Source organism: Anguilla anguilla, chromosome 7 (assembly GCF_013347855.1).
Source record: "Anguilla anguilla isolate fAngAng1 chromosome 7, fAngAng1.pri, whole genome shotgun sequence".
In the NCBI taxonomy this organism is placed as follows: Eukaryota; Metazoa; Chordata; class Actinopteri; order Anguilliformes; family Anguillidae; genus Anguilla; species Anguilla anguilla.
Window position 1 is genome coordinate 17,738,471 of NC_049207.1, and position 6,182 is coordinate 17,744,652.

The 6,182-nt window shown below is 46.4% G+C and overlaps 1 protein-coding gene across 1 annotated transcript in view; it reads left to right on the forward strand.

Annotated features, from left to right (window-relative positions):
• cacna2d4a (calcium channel, voltage-dependent, alpha 2/delta subunit 4a) overlaps positions 1-6,182 on the forward strand; it is a 110,474-nt gene that overhangs the window by 92,930 nt on the left and 11,362 nt on the right. The window lies entirely within an intron of this gene.

Below are 6,182 nucleotides of genomic sequence, written 5' to 3' on the forward strand. Positions count from 1 at the left end.
CACTGTACCTCTACCACAGACTCCAGCCTTTTCATTTGTACATTATGTTTGCTCATTTATTTTTATGTTTAACAGTTAAATATTTAATGTTTGTCTATCCACCTATTTTTCTACATAACAATTAGCTCTGGCCTAAGGGAACATACATGTGCTGATCAGTCAGATGAATGGTGAACTCAGGATTGGTTCAGCTCTTGGGTCACCATGTATGAGGTAATACAGGGTGGTGTGTTACTGCCCTGTTCCAGCTCCAGAGTGATCAGTGACTGGGCCCAGTGACACACCATGGCTGTGTTTTTAGAGTAGCTGGGGTACGTCCATGTGTAATCCCGGCCGAGGGCCACCCACTGCTGCCCAGGCCATTATTAAACACGGAGAGGATTGTGGGATTGAGGGCTTGTTGGGGGAGTTCACATGTGCAGGGCCTGAGCTGAGCTGAGCTGCCTGTCACTGACTTACGCCCCTCCCCCTCCCCCTCCCCCTCCCCCACTTAACTCCATCCCCCCGGCACATCTGCAACACTCCACGGATTTGGGAAACTTAGCGCTCTGTAATCCGCCCGTGGCACAATTAAAGCCCCTGAAAGTGCATGGCACTCAGTTTAAATAGAGCACAGGGGATGTAGAACGCTGAATACGGGCTGTTAAACACGGCACTTTGCGGGACCCACCGGCCTGCTGTCGCCATGGGGACCTGGGTGGGGGGAGGGTCTAAGCTCAGATGTGGAATCTCAAAGCGGGCAGCTAGCGGGGCTAGTTTCTCCAGACTGATCTGGGTGGAGGACGAGGTGGATGCAGCTGCCCCATAATACTGCCCTGATCCTATTCGCTCTCCATCCCCCAGACCCCTGCTCAAAGCTCAGGGATTACCCAGCATCACTTGTAAGAGTGCAAAGACCCCAGTGCCCATGGGACAGAAGGTCGCGTACGTGCGTGGGCCCCACTGAAGAGTTAAAGGGGCCAGAATGTGAAGCGTGTGTCGCAGTGTTGGGTTAGCTGCTCTGAAAATATAGTTAACTGAGGCACCAATTTAATAGAGAAATGATAAAAGTAGGTGACTACTTTTTTAAAGTAGCTTAAGTTTAGTTAACTACATTGAAGCTACTTCATGATAAAAAACGAAAAAGCTGATTTTGCTTTTTCGGGTCAACATGGGGGAAATGTAGCTTTTTACATGCCTACAATGTGAAGTTAAGTGGCACAGTATGTACAAAACGTAAAAAAATATGCCATAACATAAAGATTCCGATTTATTGGTTTATTCATTGAATAATGAGGTATCATGTTACTGTATGAATAAAACACTCTTATTCAGGCCCTGTTATCAGACAAAGGGAAGCAGGCAGCTCAGAACAGAAGCTCTGATTTGAGCTGCAGGTATTTATAGTTAGCATATGTATGAGCAGTCTTAATCTCAGATTCTTTGTGCATGGGTTACTTGGGACAGGGTGACATGTCTGGTCCAATAAGAGGCTGTCTTCCAGTGTCTTGCTAAGTGTTTTTCTTAGGGTGGGGGAAGAAGCACTACAGGGTTCGCTAAATATATTAAGAGTCGTCAAGCTGGCATCCAAAAAATGGAAATAAATGAATAATAGGTTTTGATCAAAAACTTTTTTCCTTATATGCGAACGAATGAAATGGAAGGTCAGCTCAGCCTCTCTGGTGGCTGTGTCTTTGATGTTTCCGGGGTTAGCGGTGTGGCTGTGGAGGTTTTCTCTACCGAGTTAGCGGCTTGGCAAGCGTCCATTAATTATGGGATGGCTCGGAACGAGCAGATCAGTCAGTTCTGACAGGGAAGGGCACTGTGAGGAGTGGCACCACCAGCTGACGGGTCATTTTCCAAGGACGCGGGACAGACACCCTTCTGCTCAGGAGCGAGATGGTCAGCAGCTTTCAGAGAGCGCAGCAAGAGGGCGTCTCAGAAATGCTGTGTGACCCAAGCTGCTGACCAGACGCAGCAAAGCCAGAGACGCACACCCCCTGACTGAGAGAAAAGAGTCTGACAGGAAAAGTGCTCAAAAGTGAGTTTAATATCCTGAGTACAGAGCAGCACACTGGAGAGAGGGCCTGTGGTTGGGCTTCCGTGGGGACAGAGTCTCTGCCAAACAAAACAAAACCCAAACTTTCTGTCCTGGGAGGTGGAAAGCTGAAGGACAAGCTGGGAGGGGGGAGGGGAGGGGTGGGGGGGCGCATACCTGTCAGTAAACTAGGCCACTGCGCACAGGGCGCATGACTCTGCATCTGTAGCAGTGCGCCTCACACTGTAACCTTCCCTAACATAACATACCTCCATCAGCATCTGCCTTAATCACATCTCCTCCCAAAGGCAACATTCGCACCTACTCACATCTGAACCCACTGACATAAACCTAAAACCAAAGCCTAAAAGTATATCTGATCCCAAGGAACATCACCCACACCTAGACCTTCACCTACACCTTCCAAACACTTGGCCCTCCACCCAGGCTCCTACTGGGGGCGGGCCCTATGTGAGCTCCCTGAGCCAATCAGGTCCGCCGACCCGCCGCCAGTCTTTAAGCATTGGCTGGAAACCCAGCTCTACAGCTCCTACCCCCTAAGATCTGCAATCCCTCCCCTTCATTTCAGCCTTGAATCTCAGGTTTACAACTAAGGTATGAACACGGCACTTTTTTACTTGCCCGCTTTTATAAGTTTCTGTTTTATCGCTCCATTAATTAGTACTAAGAACACTGTGTTATGTATTCTTGTGATTAATATTTAATTTAATTTACCAGCATAACGGTTGAGTTCTGTCAGCTTTGCACTTAATATCCATAATGTCACCCTCTACTCTGTTTAGGAATTTGTATTTAACCTTTTAATTTTCACTTGATTTTATTCACTATAAATGCCCTGTGAACTGATCTGGACAAAAAGCTTCTGCCTAATGAACTCATTTAAATATAAACGCAATATAAATTAGATCCCAAAGACATTAGCTACACCATGGCTAGGCAACCCTGGTCCTGCACTGTAGAGATGACCTTTCTGTTTTTTCCCATCCAAAATCCTAACGATGAATTATAGGATGAATTATTAGCCTGAATAAGCACAGGTAAGCATTTCTCCTTTCAGACTCAGAACAAGCTCAGAGACTTAATCTGTGTTTCAAAAACTGCAATCAAACTTGGATGGAAGAAACCCCATTAATATCTCTGCAGTCGAGGATCACGGTTAGCCTACTCATTTAAAACCCAATTCCAACGACATCACCTTCATTTCTACTCATGATCATGCGCTGCACATTAATTCAGTGGGAATTTCACACTGTACATATACATCTCTTTTTTTATAAGTAAAATCAGCTATTTTTTTATTTTTATAAGTCACATCAGCGAAGCAAGCTAACTTATCCCTCACAGACATTGTACCGCAGCACATAAGTTTGACTGGACTTCTGAAATACTCTTTACTCTCTTACACACTTTCAGCGAATATTCTTAATTATGCCTAGTTTTGAATAATGCAGGGAGCGAGTGGAAAGATTTACTGTCAGACAGGAAAGTTGAACTTCAGTGAAGAACAGCAGTTTGAATCCAGATTTTCTTCGCGTCGTTCAGAAAGCGAAGATGGCGCCTCGAGCTCAGCCCATATCCCGCAAGGGAACGCATTCATTATCACAAATTAAGCGCAAAGGCAAAGATACAGTAACAGGGCTCTGAGTCCACAGGAGATCCCCTTCCAAACAAAGTATGACAAACAGGCTTTTCACTCCCCTCAGGAGTTATGAGCAACAATACAGGCTGGACTGAAACGTAGTCAGACAAATGGGACTAAAAGCTGTCTATGAATATCTGAAAATATCTGCAAAATAGCAAAACTATAAGAATCATGCTATTTCTTTATTCCAATTCTTATTAAATATTCTCATTGTTTTCTTAGAATTATTCGAATTACATTATATTGCATTTATTTGGCAGATGCTTTTATCTAAAGCGATGTACAATAAGTGCATACCGAACAGGTCATTGGAGCAACCACAAAACACAGATTCGATAAGGCACAATACTCATTTTGTAAGTTATTCGTAGCCATGAACACATTCAGTCCAGTTCACAGAGTAAACATTACTCTCTGACCTAACCTATGCTAAGTCAAACTAGGATAATGATACAACATCAAGATAATGATACAATAAGGTACATAAAGTACAATAAGGGCTGGGAATAGTGTCACCATCATTATTCTCATCATGATAATGATTATTAAATAATAAACAAAATGGAAACATCTCAAATGCAGAATGGCATATGGATGTGACATAAAACAAGGCTTCACGGGGTGCCCACATATTAACAGTGCAGTTAGGAGGGACGATTAGGTTTATCTCTCACCAGCTTGTGGCGTGAGACGTCTGACATCACCACTGTAAATCTCCTCAGGATTTTATTTCTCTGCCGAAGCGCTCGCCCAGGCTCCTGCACGCTGGTGCAGCGCTGAGAGAGAGAGAGTGGCGTTGGTGTGTGCGCTCGCTTTCTCACCGGCTGCTTTGCTTTAGCACCTGCGGATGCTCAGGGACTGGCTTTGTGTTCTGTGTTTAAGACACTACGTATGTTATTCTGAATGATTGCTTTTTGTCTGTACTGTGTGTGTGTGTGCAGTTAAAAGAAAAGCCCTGTTGCATTGTCTGGGCTCTCGGGTGCTTCTGCAGCTTGTGATTGTGTGTGTGTGTGTGTGTGTGAGCGAGGCCTCGGGTGTGTGCGTGAAACAGTGATGAGTCACTCGCGAGAAACACAGAACACACACAGCCGCTCCCAACCTGTGCTGCCGGCTCGGTCACACGACTCCATTCCCCTCACCTGATTGGCCGGCGTCCCAGCTCTGTGCCCCAGGTCGTCACCTGACCGTCTCCCTCGGAGCGTGAGTCACGCACGGGGACGACTGCTTCCCGTCACATGGGAAGGCAGTCGCCAATGCGGAAAAACCGCAGACCAAGCCGTGAAAGCTTGAAATGAAAGAAGGTGTGATGTGGTGTGTAAGAAATGAGAATGAGATTTAGGAATTAGAGAGGAAGAGTGCAGCTCTTAACATGGGCAGCTGCTGGCGGCAGAACTACCGCACGCAAAGGTGTGGGTGGAAATCCTGGATGATTACGGATCCTCCTTCAGAAGAGTCATTTGAAAAAGTTGCAGAGGCATCATATCTGACAGGGCTCGTGCTGCTAGTCTGAATGTGTCAAAAGGGGACTTGGCCCTGAACAGACTGAATTCTGCTTTCTGGTAATGAACACGAAAGGGCGAACATCGAACTGATCCTCTTTCACGCTTCAGAGAATTTACTCAAGGACCACTTTAAGGCCCTACTAAATATTATATTCCAGCATAACTCTCCATTCAGCCGTGCGGTAATGACAGAGATGATAAGGAGGAAGGAGAATAAAATATGCTGTATTGTGAAAGGGGGGGGGGGGGGGGCAGGGTGAAAGAAAAGCGTGAGAGAGAGAGAGAAAGGGAGGGAGAGAGCGACAGGGAGAAGTGTTCCTATCTGTCAGCAGCAGCATGACTGTGAGTAATGAGGCCGTTCTTCCTGCCAATACTAATCAGCGCGCGGGTTTGTGATTGAGCAGAGCGGGCCGGAGTGGCCCCTGACAGAGCCGCAGTGATTACCGCCCAGGTCCGCGCGAGCGGGGCGGCTAGCTAGCATCCGTCGCTGATCCGGAATGATGATGCCGAATTAGCCCCTAATGCACCCGTCGATATGCGCCCCGCTTCCGGGCTGGAGGCGTCAGGATGAGCGCATTGAGATGGAAGCTCATGCCCGCGTGCGTCCACGGAGTCTGGCGGGGTTTGGGTCGGGTGAATCGCGCGGGGACGGGCACCTCAGTGCTCCAAACACGCAGTCACATCAGCCATAGAACACCAAACAGAACCTGCCATTTCAGTGCATTTCAATTCTGAGCTGAGGTTGGTCATCTGATATTCACTAGACTTGAAATGCTTAGGCCTTTAGAAGATAGAGGAAGAAAGAGAAGGATGGAGAGGGAGGGAAAGGAGGGGAGATAACAGGAGAAAGGCATTTTGACAATTAGAAAATCCTTTATTTAAAAGCTGGGGAAAAACAGAATGGCAAAACCATTTGGTCACATCCCAAACTGCCTTGCCATGTTTATTTCCCAAGCATATTTAAAATCTTCCAGTTTGTGGTTTTTTAAAAAGCTTAATT